This window comes from Carcharhinus amblyrhynchos, chromosome 19 (assembly GCF_965287045.1).
Source record: "Carcharhinus amblyrhynchos chromosome 19, sCarAmb.v2.hapA, whole genome shotgun sequence".
Classification (NCBI taxonomy): domain Eukaryota; kingdom Metazoa; phylum Chordata; class Chondrichthyes; order Carcharhiniformes; family Carcharhinidae; genus Carcharhinus; species Carcharhinus amblyrhynchos.
In genome coordinates, this window is record NC_137342.1 from 41,227,074 (window position 1) to 41,244,776 (window position 17,703).

Genomic DNA, 17,703 nt, shown 5'->3' on the forward strand with positions numbered 1-17,703 from the left:
GTGAAAACTTGGTAAAGTTGGGCATGAGGCGAGTAGTGCGATTCGTGTCCGCCTCCACACCAGCCCCCCACTTCACCAAGGCCTGAAAATGACTGTGATTGGGCACAATGGCTATTTAAATACATTTGCATGCATTTAAGTTGGCTTAATGGACTGCACGCCCAACTTTACTGGCACTTTCCCCTTTATCACCATGTTCGCCCAACCAGAATTGGTATGAAACAGATATGCTCCATATGAGTCCGATTCGGACGCTCCAGTTAGTGAGGAGGTAAGTGCCGAGAGTCCGATGGCTCTCTGCTTGAGATCGGGGGGGGCTTCCACTGCCACTGTGCCTGAGAGTCAGTGCAGACTCAATGCACCAAATGGCCTCTTTCTGAATGGTAAGGATTCTATGATTCTATGATACTGGAAACTCTGCTCCACCCATTTGTTATTTTAAGCACAGCTTTTCTGTATTCCTCCATAATCTAATCCTGATTTATAGACTAGAACTCACCCAGGCAGTGAGCCATTTAAATCTCCATTCAGTTTGGCAGGATTGTAATATCCCAACAGGGGAAGGGGACATAACATTCTGGCCACAGAGGACTCTGTCTTGTCTGCAATGCTGTAATTCACATAGAAATATGGGGAATAGAAAAGCAGGAGGAGGCTATTTGGCCCTTCAAGCCTACTTTGCCATTCATTACAGGTTATAGCTGGCACGGTGGCACAATGGTTAGCACTGCTGCCTCACAGTGCCAGGGATCCAGGTTTGATTCCCGACTTGGGTTACTGTCGGCGTGTAGTTTGCACATTCTCCCCGTGTCTGCATGGATTTCCTCCGGGTGCTCCAGTTTCCTCCCACACTCCAAAGCTGAGCAGGTTAGGTTGATTGTCTGTGTTAAATTGCCACTTAGTGTTGGGGGACTAGCAGGGTAAATATACAGTGTAGTGGGGGTAGGATGGGATTGTGGCTAGGGCAGATCCGATGGGCCAAATGGCCTCCTTCTGCACTGTAGAGATTCTACGATTCTATGAGCTGATCCCAGGGAATCCCCACTCCGTGTAACAGCACATGTCTCCCCCACTCCCCAAAATACATGACCTTTACATTACAGGACAGCCCTGTTCTCATTTCCCAGTTTAATCTGATACTCCGAATAGCAGAATTTCAATGCAATGTTATTTCTGCTAAAAGTGGGCACAGAACAAACAAGCCATAATCTCTGATCTGGTTTCATGTTGTCTGAGACAATTAGAAATACAATTCCAAATACTGTTGGCAGCTGTTACTGAGGAATGGGAAAGAGATAAAAAGGGGAAAGACGGTCTCTCTTTGATCAGCATCACAACCCTCTCTGTTGGTTTTACCTGCAGGCATTCTCTGCACAACATTGGAGTGTTCATCACAGACACCTTTATTGATGAAAAAATGCACTGAAGACTGTAACTTTCAAATAAACTCGCAAGACAATGAGGGTTTATTGCTACTTCTTCAGGCTAACGGATCAGAGAACAGGCTGATGATTAAATTAACTCGTACAAGCTGAGGAACAACAACAAATTAAGGAGACAAAGATGCTGTAAGAACTTGAAGTTGCTGTGATTCAGTTCAAGATAATATTGGAGATCAAGGGTATTCTTAAGTACCTTGTCCCTCCACAGACCAGTTGACCGATCACTCGAGCATTTGCTGAGTTTGCCACATACAACAAAAGTGAGTGTACACTGAAAGGTATTTTATCCAATGTGTCTTGTGTTCAAATTGCTCCGTAGCCTCTAACCTCCCCTATCTCTTTCATCCTCTCCAACTCTACCACCTTCCCATCTCTCCAATCCTGGCCACTTTGAAGGTTGTAAAAAGTCTCACAACACCAGGTTAAAGTCCAACAGGTTTATTTGGTAGCAAAAGCCACTAGCTTTTGGAGCACTTACTGCCCCTTTGTCAGGTAAGTGGGAGTTCTGTTCACAAACAGGGCATATAAAGACACAAACTCAATTTACAAAATAATGATTGGAATGCGAACCTTTACAGGTAATCAAGTCTTAAAGGTACAGACAATGAATGGAGAGAGCATTAACCGCAGGTTAAAGAGATGTGTATTGTTTCCAGTCAGGACAGCTAGTGAGATTTTGCCAGTCCAGGCAATTCGTGGGGGTTACAGATAGTGTGACATGAACTCAAGATCCCAGTTGAGGCCGTCCTCATGTGTGCAGAACTTGGCTATCAGTTTCTGCTCAGCGACTCTGCGTTGTGTGTCATGAAGGCCGCCTTAGAGAACGCTTACCCGAAGATCAGAGGCCTAATGCCCGTTCCCCAACAGGAAGAGTGCAGTCTTGCCTGGTGATTGTCAAGTGGTGTTCATTTATCCATTGTCGTAGTGTCTGCATGGCCTCTCCACTCACATTGTCTGTAACTTTAAGACTTAACTACCTGTAAAGACTCGCATTCCAAACATTATTTTGTAAATTGAGTTTGTGTCCTTATGTGCCCTGTTTGTGAACAGAACTCCCATTCACCTGATGAAGGGGCAGCGCTCCGAAAGCTAGTGGTTTTTGCTACCAAATAAACCTGTTGGACTTTAACCTGGTGTTGTGAGATTTCCTACTGTGTTTCCCCCAGTCCAACGCCGACATCATTTTGAAGGTTGCCAACCCTCCAGGATTGGCCTGGAGTCTCCAGGAATTTAAGATCAATTTCCAGCACTCCGCTGTGAGTCACCCTGGAGACAAATCGTCAGGACATTTAAAAAGATTGTTTTATTTTCTTTGAACATTTTTATGTACCAGAGACAGAAATATTGCAAATTATGGCAAAATGTTATTTGGCTGACATTTGGCCATCATCCAATTGGGGAATGAGTCTTTTTCATAGAATCCCTTCAGCGCAGAAGGAGACCATTCAGCCCATCAGGTCTGCACCAACAACAATCCAACCCAGGCCCTATATAAAAGCAAATTACTACGAATGCTGAAATCTGAAACCAAAAGAGGAAAAAATGCTGGAAAGGGTCGTCTGGATTTAGAACATCAGCTCTTTTCTCTCCTTACAGATGCTGCCACAGCTGCTGAGGTTCCAACATTTTCTCTTTTGGTCCCATCCAGGCACTAACCTCGTAACCCCACGTATTCACCTGCTAATTCCCCGGACACTAAGGGGCAACCTATCATGGCCAATCAACCTAATCTGCACATCTTTGGACTGTGGGAGGAAACTGGAGCACCCAGAGGAAACCCCTGCAGACATGGGGAGAACATGCAAGCTGCACATGGTTACCCGAGTATGGAATCAAACCCGGGTCCCTGGTGCAGTGAGGCAGCAGTGCTAACCACTGTGCTGCCCAGTTTGCTTTGCGGTTGGTGTAGGGAGGCAGTGTGTCACAGGAATGGATGTGTTCCCTGACGAATGAGTGGACCATGGGGGCAGGTCATGTGATGAAACCTCCCTGGATACATTTAATTACAGTTGGCAACCCTACCACTTGCCCATCAGCTGTATGAATCATTCCATCATTAGCGATTGTTTCTTCAACCACCCGGGCCCTAAACTCTGGAATTTCACTGTAAACCTTGTCGCCTCTCAAACACTCTCTCCTTCAAACTAGTTTTTAAAACATGACATCCTGATCTCAGTGCAGCGGGGCTTGGGGGCTGGCATCTTTAGGCCTCATTCCCCCCGCCCCTCAACTTCCCCTCACATGATGGTGTGAAACACATCGAGCTGTATTTTTGTGGCCAAGTGTGGTAAGATCTGGAGAGGAAAACCCATCTGTTTCCCATTTTCCTCAGCGGAACCAACACCTTGCCATTTTTTGGTAAGATGTCGCCCAGTCTCTTAGTCACAGCTTTTGGTCATCGATCATTTAACGCCTTAAACTCAAATTGTTTTGGGAAACATTTTGATGAAGAGCCTTGGGATGGGTTAATTGTCTTAAAGCAGCGGTGGGCATCCGATGGCCCATCCGGGTTCTGGGTGCGGCCAAGGAGACATTTTGTTGACCACTGCCCACACGTAGCATTGCCGCGTTCCACAGATTTCCATCTGGGTGGTTTCCATCCGACTGGAATGACTGATATGATAGAGTAAGGCCGGGTGAAGTGAGGTGCGCGCTGTTTACTCACAACATTGACTATCGAGCCGTGCTCTTCCTCTGTGTCCAAACATGTAAATACTTCTTTTGTTTTTACCATTTGAAGTTGAGGACAGTTCTATTAATATATAAATGTTTCAGCATTTTCTATAACCAGTTATGAAATATTTGACGTGTATTTAATGTATTCAATCTTATTCATGGGGTCACGGTTAGTGAACAAACTCAATTTCAATCTTGCCGCCCACTGAAATGAGGGAAGGCCACTCGTGCTGCCCACTCATTAGCCTAGGCTGCCCATCGCTGCCTTAAAGGCAGGATATCAATTTGCTGCTGTTGTTGTTGATTGTTTTATGTTACTCTGAGTGGAATGGATGGTTCTCTTTCATAATATATAAACATAGCTACGAAGAGCGAAGTGTTCTTGATGTGATTACATTTCTGTGGACGTGTGCGTATCCCTGCCGCCCTTTTAAAATCAGGAATGATATAATTCCTTAACAATTCCCTCAGCCAATTTTCTCTCCTCCTCTCTGAAAGATATTCTGCCCTTTTGGAGCATGGTTCCACCAGCGCAAGTTGCTACACGCTGCCAACTGTCACAGGAATATGGGAACAGGAGGTGGGGCGGGGAGGGAGGGGAGGAGAAGGTTGCGTATTCAGCCCCTCGAGCCTATTCCACTGTTTAATACATTATGGATCATCTGCACCTTAATTCCATCTCTCCCGCCTTGATTCTATAACCTTTAATATCCTTATCTAATAAAAATCCAGCTGTTCTTACTGCAATAGCTTTGGAGGGAAGTGTGGGGGGAGCATTCCAGATTTCTGTGCGAAAGAATACTTCCTGTCTGCATCCTGAAAAACCTAGCTTTAAAGTTAAGTTGTTCTCCCTCTGCACAGACAATAACATCCATCCACTTATGCATCCACATATCCATCTACCCATCTACCTGTTTATCTATTGGCCTGACCCTCCATCCATCCACCCAACCGTCCATCTCTCTGTCCATCCATCCATCTATCTATTTATCTATCTATCTACTGATCCACTGATCTACTGATCTATCTATCTACCTATCTGTTTGTTGGTCTATCTATCTATCTATCTATCTCTCTGCCTATCTATCTATCTACCTGTCTCTCTGTCTATCTATCTATCTATCTATCTATCTATCTCTCTGCCTATTTATCTGTCTCTCTGTCTTTCTATCTATCTGTCTCTCTGTCTATCTATCTATCTGTCTCTCTGTCTATCTATCTATCTATCTCTCTGCCTATCTATCTGTCTCTCTGTCTTTCTATCTATCTGTCTCTCTGTCTATCTATCTATCTATCTATCTATCTATCTCTCTGCCTATCTATCTGTCTCTCTGTCTTTCTATCTATCTGTCTCTCTGTCTATCTATCTGTCTACCTGTCTCTCTGTCTATCTATCTATCTATCTATCTAACATGGCAGTGTCTCTCAGTCAGTGCACGCTGAATTCATTGTCAGAAAGTATAGCATGTGAGCACACAGATCATGTCTGAACTCCAGCACTGTACTGAAAGAGCTGCATTATTGATGGGTTCTTGATAAGAGAGGGGATTAAGGGTTATGGGGAGAGGGCGGGAAAGTGGAACTGAGCAGCGACAGATCAGCCATGATCTTATTGAATGGCGGGGCAGGCTCGAAGGGCTGGATGGCCTACTCCTGCTCCTATTTCTTATGTTCTTATGTTCTTATTATCACAGGTGCCAACTTTAGGATGAGGCCTAAAAATAAGGGCCCATCTTCCTTCTCAGGCAAAGGTACAATATCTCACTTCTCAATTGCAAAGAGGAGTTTTCTCCGGTGTCCTGGGCAACATTTATCCCTCAAGCAACATCACAAAAGCAGGCAATCTGGTTTTTTTTGTGGGATCTTGCTGTGCACAAATTGGTAACCGTGTTTCCTGCATTACAACAATGATCACACTTCTAGAAGTGCTTAATTAGTTGTAAGAACTCTGGAACATTCTGCATTTGTAATAGGTGCTATACAAATGCAAGTCTCCCTTTCTTCCTTGAATGATACCACAACTGAGGAATTCCTTCATAGGGTTTCCAGTAGGCAATTTGATTTTGGCCCCTGGCAGCATCTCGTTATCTTCCTGTACCGCCAAAGGCAAAAGTGTTTTCCACGGCTGACTGAATGTGCCATTGGGGAACCCACCAGCCAATGGTGATCCGCGTCTGCAGCCCATAAAAGAGCCACAGGGAAAGTCCGGAGAATCCGGGTCTGTGTGTCACAGTTATATACTGGATCAATATGTGTGATCATCAGGCTGACCTTTCTCACCATTCAAAATTTGAGTGTCACCAACTCTTAAGAAAATTTTGAAAAATATTCGTTATCCATGAGTCAACGCCACATTACGTAAAAAATAGAGGTGATTCTTCCCACCATATTGGGCAAAACATTCCTCTCCTTCTGCGAAGTATTTCACAGTGATGGGAGGCAGTATGGGGAGGTGATGGCCTCGTGGTATTATCGCTAGACTATTAATCAGCTAATGTTCTGAGGACCCGGATTCGAATCCCACCACCACTGGTGGAATTTGAATTCAGTAAAAATGTCTGGAATTAAGAATCTACCGATGACCCTGAAACCATTGTCGATTGTCGGAAAAATCCATCTGGTTCCTTTAGGGAAGGAGATCTGCCGTCCTTATGTGGTCTGGCCCACATGTGACTCCAGAACCACAGTAATGTGGTTGACTCTCAACTGCCCTCCAAGGGCAACTAGGGATGGGCAATAAATGCTGGCCAGCCAGCAGCGTGCGTCTCCCACAAATGAATCTAAACAAAAAATTGCTAGCAGCACAATATAATGAACCTGTTATTGTCAACAGGGCTTCCCATTGAATGTACCCCTTTGTCGCTGGGAAATCTATAACAGGGATATCCTGTTGACGGATCGTAAGATCCAGCTGGCATGAACTGCAGCAAGATTTTGACAATTGTCTTTAGCTCCCTTACCCTTTCCCCCCCAAAATTGTACAGGTGCTTCAAATGGTGGAGGCCATTTAGCTATTGATTCTTCAAGTAGAACATGGAATAAGATCATTCAGTCCATCATGAGGCACTGGCTCTTTAAATGAGATATTCAGTTCATTCCACTCCCTTGCTCTCTTGTCATAACCATGCACACTTTTTCCCTTTAAAGCGTTTATCCAATTCCCTGTTGATCTACCAACCTTTCAGTCAATGCATTTAGAATTTTGAATTCTGAAGAATAAGGAGGGATCTTATAGAAACATATAAAATTATGAAGGGAATAGATAAAGATAGAAGCAGGGAAGTTGTCTCCACTGGCAAGTGAAACCAGCACTAAGGGGAAATGCCTCAAAATAAGGGGGAGCAGATTTGGGACGGAGTTCAGGAGAAACTATTTCACCCAAAAGGGTTGTGAATCTGTGATTTCCTGCTCAGTGAAGCAGTTGAGACTACCTCGTTCTATGTTTTTAAGGCAAAGATAGATAGATTTTTGAAAAGTAAAGGAATTAAGGGTTATGGTGAGCAGGCGGGTAAGTGGAACTGAGTCCACGAAAAGATCAGCCATGATCTTATTGAATGGCAGAGCAGACTTGAGGGGCCAGGTGACCTACTCCTGCTCCTAGTTCTTATGTTCTACGTTCCAGACCATAAGAACTTTTGTTTACGTGTTTTCCTCATGCCATCTCTAGTTATTTTGCCAATAACTTTGATAACTTCTAGCATATCATCCAACCTCTTTCCAATAAATATTCCTTAAATAAATCCAAATTCTGTAACTACTCTTTCTGCCTTCTGTTACTATTGTCAACCATTATCCGCAGAACAAAATCTGATCCTCAACTTTACTTTGATTTGATTTATTATTGTCACTTATATCGGTATACAGTGAAAGGTATTGTTTGTTGCTGCTATACAGACAAGGGCATACCGTTCATAGAGAAGGAAAGGAGAGAGTGAAGAATGCAGTGTTACAGTCATAGCTAGGGTGTAGAGAAGGATCAACTTAATATGAGGTAGGTCTACTCAAAAGTTTGATGGTAGTGGGGAAAGAGCTGTTCTTGAGTCGGTTGGTGCATTATCTCAGACTTTTGTACCTTTTTCTCAATGGAAGAGGTGGAAGAGAGCATGTCCAGGGTTTGTGGGGTCCTTGATTATGCTGGCTGCCTTTCTGAGGCATCGGTTTGCGAGGAGGCTGATTTGCGAGATGGACTGGGCTCTGTTCATTACATTTTGTAGTTTCTTGCAGTCTTGGTCAGAGCAGGAGCCATACCAGGCTGTGATATATCTGGAAAGGATGCTTTCTATTGTGCATCTGTTAAAATTGGTGAAAGTCATAGAGACATGCTGAATTTCCTTAGCCTCCTGAGAAAGTAGGTGCGCTGGTGGGCTTTCTTAACTATGGCTTTGGCGTGGAGGGACCAGAGCAGGTACTTCTCACAACCTTTTAATATTAAGAGCAGGAATGTACTGCTAAGGCTGTACAAGGTTTTGGTCAGACTCCATTTGGAATATTGTATGCAGGTTTGGGTCCCATACCTAAGAGAGAATGTGCTGATCTTGATTCAGAGGATGTTCACAAAAGTGATCCCAGGAATGAAGGGTTTGTCATATGAGGAGCAGTAGAGAATTCTGGGTCTGTCCTCGATGGAGTTTAGAAGGATGAGGGGAAATCTGATTGAAACTCACAGAATACTGAGAGGTCTAGATAGAGTGGACGTGGAGAGAATGTTTCCACGAGTGGGAGAGACTAGAACTCGAGGGCACAACCTCAGAGTGAAGGGGTGCTCCTTTAAAATAGATGAGGAGGAATTTCTTTAGCCAGACGGTGATGAATCCATGGAGCTCATTGCCACAGAGAGCTATGGTGGTCAGGTCATTGAGCGTCTTTAAGACAGAGATTGGTATGTTTTTGATCAACAAGGGGCTCAAGGGTTACAGGGAGAAGGCTGGAGAATGGAAATGATAAAAATATCAGCCATGATTGAATGGCAGAGCAGATTGATGGGCCGAGTGGCCTAATTCTGCTCCTATATCTTATGGTCTTCTTATATCCTCTGAAGCTCGAGTCTTGTATGTGAAAGTATTATTTGACCATTTTCTCTACTCTATGAAGTACTCTATAACAAAATCCTTTCTGGAACAATCACTTCAGAGACCAGAGATTTACTGGTCAGCACTTTGAAAGGTTCAATGTTAAGATGACCACAACCAGATCTTGTGCACAATGTGCGGTTTGGGGTCACCTTTTCCAAGTATCAGAGGCATTTCCTTGGGTTTGTGCAGCATGGAGCTACTCACTTGGGTCATTTAAAACTTTAAAATAATAAATGTCACCAGGTACATTGCGATCTACATTTTCATTATCACAGAAAATAAAAGTTTATTAGGCGAGTGAAATGCAATCTGAGGTAAGATCAAATAAATGTGATGGGCTTGGGTGTAATGGGTGATAACATTAGAGACCTGGAGATTGAGGAACTGCTCTGATAACCTCGAGACCCGCCACTGAATTCCTCATGCATGAAATAAATAGCTTTATAATAACCAAACGCAGGTCCTGACCTGGGTGTCACATTGCACTAAACCTAAGACTCTAATATTGATATGACGAGGCTAGTTTAAATTGTTCCTTCCCGTTGGCTATTTATTTGAACTAGCTATGAATAATTATATATTCCTTCTATCTTGGCTTCAAGGAAAGTTCTGGCTGGCATTTTATATAATAACAGTTATTAGGATATCTCTTCAGAACTCTGAGAGTAATAACATTTGACGATCTCCTGCAAGTAGTCACAAACACTTGCTACCATCCCAGGCAATGCAATCTCCCGTCCGCTACCCAGCAATCTTATAAAATAAGAAAGCTTTCAATAAAGGTTTGGAATTCGAAAATGAAACAGAGCAATAAGGGGAGAACCACTTTTGCTCTTGGTATGAATTCTGAACAGGATTAGTGCTATTGCAGTGGGACTCTCCTTAGTTCCCTGATCTGATCAGTGCCAGTTATATAGCTTTTCTCATTTGGTGACACAAGTTTTGGTACACTGGATGTATCACCCCAGGCAACAGCTGCTGAACAGCAGGATCACAAAGTGTGAGCTGAAGATTGGACTGGCTGCACCCAAGTTAGACCTTCTCTTCGGTGAAGTCCACTTGTGAGCATCCTGGGCCACACTTGGAGTTTTGTACCCAGTTCATAGAATCCCTACAATGCAGAAGAGGCCATTGGGCCCATTGGATCTGCACCAAATCTCTGTCAGAGAAATTTACACTGGGCCCACTAGGAAATTTGGTATGTCCGCTACGACTTTCACCAGCTTTTACAGGAAGTATTCTTTTTCGGGATTATATCGCAGCTTGGTGTGGCTCCTGTTCTGCCCAGGATGGCAAGAAATTACAAAAGGTCATGAACAAAGCCCAGTCCTTCAATCAAACCAGCCTCCCACCCGTTGATACTGTCTACATGTCCCGCTGCCTCGGAAAAGCAACCAGCATAAACAAGAACCTCACACATCCCAGATATTCTCTCTTCGACCTTCTTGGGTCGGGAAAATGATACAAAAGCCTGAGATCACGTACCAACTGACTCAAGAGCAGCTTCTTCCCTGCTGCCATCAGACTTTTGAATGGACTTACTTCGTATTAAGTTGATCTTTCTCTACACCCTAGCTATGACTGCAACACCACATTCTGCACTGTCTCTTTTCTTTCTCTATGAACAGTATGCTTTGTCTGTATAGCACGCAAGAAGCAATACTTTTCACTGGATACTCATACATGTGACAATAATAAATCAAAGCAAATCAAAGAGGAAATTTTCAATAGTCAAAACAATTTGACTGATTCTCTTCCTGCTCCAGACGTTGGTGAGAAGGATTTCCGTCCATCCAGGAATGACTGGGCACGGTGCCTTAATGCTCAGTGAATAGGAAACATTCCAGTTCCCAGGATGAAGCCCGGGATCAAAAGTTCTTTTGGGTTTGCCAACAGAAAGCGGAATATGAGGAATGAGTTACAGAGAAGGGAGGCTCAGGAGCTGAAAACTGGGATATTTTGAATTTTATTTATTAGTCACAAGTAAGGCTTACATTAACACTGCAATGAAGTTACAGTGAAATTCCCCTAGTCGCCACACTCCGGCACTAGTTCGGGTCAATCCACCTAACAAGCACATCTTTCTGACTGTGGGAGGAAACCGGAGCACCCGGAGGAAATTCACGCAGACACGGGGGATAACATGAAAACTCTACATTGTGACCCAAGCAGAGAATCAAACCCGGGTCCCTGGCGCTGTGAGACAGCACTGCTAACCACTGTGCCACTGAGCCACATCAATAGAGTAATTTGGAGAAAACTGTTGGGACACTGGGATGTTGAGTGAAAAGCCTAGACTATCCCAACAAAACCAGGACATCTGGTCACCCAAAACTGGTCTTATTTTTAATTGAATATCTCTGTGCTCTGCTCAGGCCTGTCCAAATCTGTCTCCCTCTCTGGATTCTGGTCACTGTCAGTTCTAATAAAGGGTCTGCACCACAAGTGTTAACTCATCTAATCTCTGACTCGCTTGTGGTAGACTTCCACCAATATTCTGTCTTTTACCTCAGTGCAGATACACATCTGACTCGAGGATCCTCATGATTACGCGTGCGGCTGTCACTGTTTTACAGATTCACAGGTATAACCGCTGCAATTTTCCCCAAAAAGAACTCTAATTGACCAACGGACGGGAAAACGGATGGTTTTCCCTTCTTTTTTGGGGGGTGAGCTTAGATAAATGTATTTACAGCACTCTGTGTAACACAGAGGCCTACACCAATGGGGAGGGGGCCTAATCCCGCTCGAGAAGCCAACACCAGATTGCTCACTGGGCCTATGGGAACGTGCCGATCTCCTAATATATTGGGAGATTGGTTAGCATGCCCCCAATCTCCCACCAATCGCCAGCCTCCCAATTGATGGCCCTGACCCCACCCCTTCCACTCCAACCCCCAGCCCCACCCTCCATCCCCCCGGACGTCGCTGGCTGATTACATCAGACAAAATGGCGTGAATAGATTGCGACTGGCCGGATGCTGGTCACAATTCCCGTTTTTGGCTTCCCACTTAAATTTCCCACCCTGCCAGGCTGATGGAGTAGCGTAGCAGGGTGAGTAAATTATGCCCAACACGTCATTCATCTAGACCAGAACCTAACAAATGATGTGGATTCCAAACCTTCCAGAAAGAAAGAGAAAGTTCTACAGTTTTCAAGCTTTTGGTTTTGATTTTGAGCTAAAAGTTTTAACCTTGGCAAAATTTTGCACAAGTGTCGCCATTATCAATTTCTTTTTTCAGCCTCCAAACACAATAACATTGTTGATTTGAATATGTTTAGACAAAGTAACCCAGTACTATTGCACATTATTGAGCCAGCATTTGTTTCCAGTTTCTGGAACACATCCAATTTTAATCAACATTGATAGCCATCCCTTCAGCCTAACTTGTGGAATTTCCTGTCTAAATCTTTCCACAGGCACAGTGGTTAACACTGCTGCCTCACAGCACCAGGGACCCAGGTTCAATTCCCGGCTTGGGCCACTATCTATGTGGAGTTTGCACGTTCTCCCCATCTCTGCATGGGTTTCCTCTGGATGCTCCAGTTTCCTCCCACATTCCTAAAGATGTGCTGGTTAAGCACATTGGCTAAATTCTCCCTCTGTGTACCTGAACAGGCGCCAGAGCGTGGCGACTAGGCAATTTTCACAGTAACTTCATTGCAGCGTTAATGTAAGCCTACTTGTGACACTGATAATAAATAAACTTTAAACCCCTCATCCCTTATTCAAGACAGGCCTAGAATCTATCTCTTTGACCCAGTTTTGGCCATCTATGCTAATACTACCCCACACTGGCTTGGCGCGAACATTTTTGCTGGTTGCCTTAGGGCTGGAATTTTACTCTCTTCCCAACGCCCGCTGTCATCCAAATATACAGCATAGCTCAAGGCTATTAAGCCCATTGTGCTTATACTGCTTCTTTGAAAGAATGATCCAATTACTTCTGCTGTTTGTGGAGCCTTGCTATGTGCAGAGGGCTTACTGCATTTCCCACATTACAACAGTGACTACACTTCAAACAATGGCTAGGCTTCATTAACTGTAAAATGCCCTTGAACTTTTTTTTATTCATTCATGGGACGTAGGCTCCGCTGGCAAGACCAGCATTTATTGCCCATCCCTAATTGCCCTCGCGATATTGGTGGTGAGCTGCCTTCTTGAGCTGCTGCAGTCTATGTGGTGTAGGTACACCCACAGTGCTGTTATCCTCTGGTCATGAGAGATTCTAGGTAGTTATAAGCTTTTGTTCTTTATTGATACCCAAATCCGAGAGTGGGTAGAATTTCTCTAACAGATATTAATCACAATGCTCCGTCTTCTCTCTAAGCTGGAGATAAGATGGAATATTTTGAAGAAGAGAAAGGGAGTTCTCCCCAGTGCCCTCACTGATAACCATCCCTTAATTAACATCACAAAAACAGCTTATCTGTTCATTATCACAGTGCTGTTTGTGAGAGCTTGCTGTGCACAAATCGGATAAATAAAGGTTATCCACTTTGATAGCAGTAATAGGAAGACAGATTATAACTTGAATAGGAGTAAACTGGGAGAGGTGGATACTCAATGAGAACTTGGAGTCTTCGTGCATCAGTTGCTGAAAGTAAGTGCGCAGGTTCAGCAGGCACTAAAGAAGGCAAATGGTATGTTGGCCTTCATTGTGAGAGGGATAGGAACATTTTGCTACAATTGGGTAGGGCGTTGGTGAGGTCACACCTCGAGTATTGTGGGCAGTTTTGGTGTCTTTATCTGAGGAAGGATGTCCTCGCTACAGAGGGAGTATAGCAAAGGTTTACCAGGCTGATTCCTGGGATGGCAGGTCTGTCATATGAGGACAGACTAAGTCAGTTAGGATTATATTCAGTGGAGTTTCGGAGAGCGAGAGGGGACCTCATAGAAATTTATAAAATTCTAACAGGGTTAGACAAGATAGATTCAGAAAGAATGTTCTCGATGGTGGGGGAGTCCAGAACTAGGGATCACAGTTTGAAGATAAGGGGTAAATCTTTTAAAACTGAGGTGAGGAGAAATATCTTCACCCAGAGGGTGGTGAATGTGTGGAATTCACTTCCTCAGAATGTAACTGAGGCCAAGCCATTGTCTGATTTTAAGAAGAAATTAGATTTTGCTCTTGAAACTAAAGGGATCAAGGGATATGGGGAGGAAGTGGGGATAAGGATGTTGAATTTGACAATCAGAATGATGACGCAGGCTCAAAGGGCTGAATGGCCTACTCCTGCTTCTAGTTTCTATGGCCTCTGCACCTCCCACAGTGACGATACTTCAGAGATGCTTCCTCGGTTGCAAAGCACTTTTTGGGATGCCTTGTGGCAGCGTGAGGTGCTATACAAATTTTTCTTTCACATCCATAAAACAAAGAGACTCTCAATTTCAAATTATGTCCGTGTAGTCAAATTAGGGAATTATGGGGAAGCGAGGCTGCTTGTTTAAGTGCTCATTGAAAAATGCCAAGGGATTGTAAACATGTAACAAGCGATTAATGACAGGCAATAATTAATTACAAATAATTGAAGGAGAAATCTTTTAACAGGATCAGTCAAATGGAAAGACAAACATTCCTTTCATTCAATTTCTCTATTCAACATTTAACAGACGTTGAAAAGCTTGTGTAAATTGCATGAAGCTTAAATGGTAACTTTGATCAAAAGATCAAATTAGCTGTTAATTATCAACATCCTTTGATCCAAAGGGGTTGGTTTGGCCCATATTGAAGGTTTGTATATTTGAAGAAGGCATGCAAACTATTCATATATTTTTATATAAAAGGTGTTGCATTTGTGACAATTCGTACTGGTAAATCACTATAGGATCATCCAAATTTACAGCATAGCTCGAGGCTATTTGACCCATTGTGCTTATACTGGTTCTTTGAAAGAGTGATCCAATTAACAACTCCCCTCCCCCATTCTACTGCTCTTTCCTCTTAACCCTGATTTTTTTTTGTCCTTCCTTTCCAAATAAATATCCAATTCCCTATCGGAAATTATTGTTTGCTTCCAGCATCCTTTCAGGATATGCATACCAGGTTCCTGCCTTCAGATTGTTTTTGCCAGTTGCCTTAGGGCTGGAATTTTACGCTGTACCCAACCCCCACCCTCTGCCATCCTTCTGCCCTGTCCCATCGACTTCCAGGATCCTGCCAGGGACCTGGAAGCCAATTTATGGTGGTATGGGCAGATCCTCGGGGGAGGGGGGCTAATTGCAGGGGAAGTTCAATCTTGCCCCAGTTAAGGCCACTTAAGAGTCATTTCTGACCCAGCCTCAACTCTTAGGCTGATGAACTGATGACAGATCCATGGGGGGGTGGGGTGGGTGGGGGGGAGGGGGGTGTGGTGGGGGAGGAGGGGTTGGTGGTGGCAGAAATGGGGTGAGGATGGGGATAGGTGTGGGCAGAGTGAGCAGTCTTCATCTCTTAATGAGGCCATTAACATTCCCCTTTGTCTCCGTGCCCAGGATATATTTGTCCGTATCTCCTTCCTCCCGATCTATCTCTGGATTTCTATTCAGCTGCTACTCCTCCGCCCCCTTTCCAAATCTACAATCCTACTGCAATTCTACCTTTCTCCTGTTCTGTAGAAGGATCATTTAGATGTGAAAAGTAAGAACTCTGCTTCTCTCTCCGCAGATGCTGAGTTCATCTGTTTTTAGCTCAGATTTCCAGTATTGGCAGTGTTTTGCTTTTTAATTGGTTGCGGGTACGTTGCAGTCGGATTGAGTGTAGGATTGGGTGAAGTGTTGGGACTGAGGTCTGTGCGAGGCCAAGCTCTGCCTCACCACAGGAGTGATCTCTGTCCTCACTGGCAACCTCTGCAGCAACCCTCCACAAAGTCGCTGAGGGTGATGATATTTGCCATCCTTCCCCCGGTCTGGGTTCACTCACATTTGTTGTTTGAATGGCGATAAAGGAGCAGAGATTGGCTGAAATGTATGTCCCTTGTGTTTGTTGGGCTCTACTCAGAAACGATAGAGATTGGAATTGGAGAAATAAGACAGATGGGATGGTGGTGTTGTGTAGGACTTGTTGTGAGAGTAACTGTTGATATGGGCAGTATAGGGGCTCAGTGGTTAGCACTGCTGCCTCACAGCGGTAGGGGCTGGGTTCAATTCCGGCCTTGGGAGTTTGCACATTCTCCCCGTGTCTGGGTGGGTTTCCTCTGGGTGCTCTGGTTTCCTCCCACAATCTGAAAGATGTGTACATTAGGTTGATTGGCTATGCTAAATTGCCCTTTAGTGTCCCAAGATATACAGGTTAAGTGGATTAGCTACAGCATATGCGCAGGATTATGGGGTTAGGACAGAGGGGAAGGCCTGTTTGGGATGCTTTTTCAAAGAGGCAGTGCAGACCCAATAGGCCGAATGGCCTCTTTCTGCATTATAGGGATTCTATGGTCCCCTGCAACTGAATGGGTGAGATCTGGGCAGTATGGTGACACAGTGGTTAGCACTGCTGCCTCACAGTGCCACAGGTCTGAGTTCGATTCCTGGCTTGGGTCGTTGTCGGTGTGTGGAGTTTGCACATTCTCCCTGTGTCTGCGTGGGTTTCCTCCGGGTGCTCCAGTTTCCTCTCACAATCCAAAGATGCGCGGGTTAGGTGGATTGGCTATGGTAAATTGTCCCTTAGTGTCAGGGGGAGTAGCATGGAGTTGGGGGGATAGGGCCTGTGATGGTGCAGACACAATGGGCCAAATGGCCTCCTTCTGCACTGTAGGATTCTATGATCTATTCTATGATCTGTGAAGGAAGTAGAGGCTGGATTCTCCTTGCCCGCTGAGCATCAAATTCTCCATTCTCACTAGCAATGATGGCGGGGCTTGAAAGGCATGACAATTCTGGTCTAGCTGTTTGAATACATGATGCCATGCTGAGTTTGATAGTGGAGGGAGCGACCTGCACAGGATGGCACTGTGAGGGTGTGTGGCAGCTACACTGACCTGTTGGGCATTGCCTCCCAGGCTGGAGAGATGAGGGAGCTGTGCTTCTGTGAACCATTGCTGGAATGGAGTATAGAAGGGTGGGCCCACACTCCCTCAGTAAGGGCCTCGAGGTCACTTATACTGAAACTCAGGATTCTTCCTGAAACTACTCGCCTTTTGCTTCTGGGTTTCTGACATGTTGGAGGGTCTGCTGGAGACAGATGGGCTGGACAGAGTGATAGGAGTGGGCTGGTCTGGTGTCTAAATGTGGCAGCGAGACCTTTGAACCCCCACCCTATGGCCGGCGAACGAATCAGTTGCCAGCCCACTAGGTAGTTCAGAGGGGAACTTACCCGTGCATAATTAATGAGGTTTCAAGCGCTGAACCTGGCGCGGGATCCTGCCATTTTGACCATGGGAAAGATGCTGCCAGAGCTACCCGCCACTGCACTTCATCTCAAAATGGGAGAATTCTGCCCCCAGCGTCTCCCTATCGACCTGACTGAAACCCCTCGTTGTTTTAAGGGGATGTCTGTGGTCCTATCTGTGGGCCAGAGGTTCTCAGTTCAAGATCCGC